We start from the raw sequence: 1,208 nt of genomic DNA on the forward strand, positions 1-1,208 counted from the left end.
ACATTACTACAAGAACATATCACAAAAATAGAAAAGTGGCTTCAAGCAAAACAAATTAAAGCAAACCCCTATAAAAGCAAACACATTACATTCACACTGCGAAAACAGAAACCACCAAACATTGTACTAAACGGCACACACATAATACAAACAAGGCAAGTCAAATACCTAGGACTCTACTTAGATACACGGCTCACATGGAAACAGCATATTAAAGCAACAATAGACAAAATACAAATGGCAAGGAGACAAATGTACTAGCTAACAAGTCGAAAATCCAAACTAAGCATAGAAAACAAACTAAAAATATATAAAATGGCCATAAAACCAATCTGGGCATACGGAATACCACTATGGGAAACAGCAGCAATGAGCCATAACCAAAATAGTGGCAATTCAGTCTAAAATACTCAGAACAATAGTAAACGCGCCATGGTACGTTAGAAACGATTTCACCTAGGTAGGTAGGACATTTGGAAAGATCTGGGAATGCCAAAGGTCAAGGAGGAGATTGACAGAAGTGCAAGAAGGTACAGAGAAAGAATAGCGACGCACCCGAACCGGCTGGCAGCGGAAACGGTCGGCGCAACAAACATAAAAAGAAGACTAAAAAGGAATCACCCAACAGATCTCACAAAGGACATAACCTAGTATACAAACACTCACCACACTAAAGAAATAAATCAATCAAATTCGAAGATGGTATCCCAGTGGGGGTAGCGATCCACATGTTATATTACTATATCATTAAGCTATAATATGTTACCAAATGTCCTACTGAACAAATTGTAAAATGTAAATAAATAAATAAATAAATAAATAAATAAAAACTTAGAACAGATACACAATATTAGAATCTATAGACGATTCTATGGATGTAGTTGAAACACCAACAAATCAATATACACAAAAAACCCTTCTCCCACAACCAATCTGCATTGACGATGTTATCCGCATTCAAACAATGATAAAGTCTATCGAGAATGATATTAACAAAGAGGAATACATACTAAAAATTAATAATAATCAGGTTAAAATCCTACCGGCCAATGCAGACTCCTACAGAAAACTAACAAAGTTACTAAAAACCTTGAACGCAAACTTCCACACATATCAACTGAAGCAAGAAAGACAAGAAAGACCTTTTCGTGTGTTACTACGCAACATCCACCACTCAGCTAACTTAGATTTTATTTTTTTTTTTTTTT

The sequence above is a fragment of the Bombus impatiens genome, unplaced genomic scaffold (assembly GCF_000188095.3).
Source record: "Bombus impatiens unplaced genomic scaffold, BIMP_2.2 scf_0025, whole genome shotgun sequence".
Lineage (NCBI taxonomy): Eukaryota > Metazoa > Arthropoda > Insecta > Hymenoptera > Apidae > Bombus > Bombus impatiens.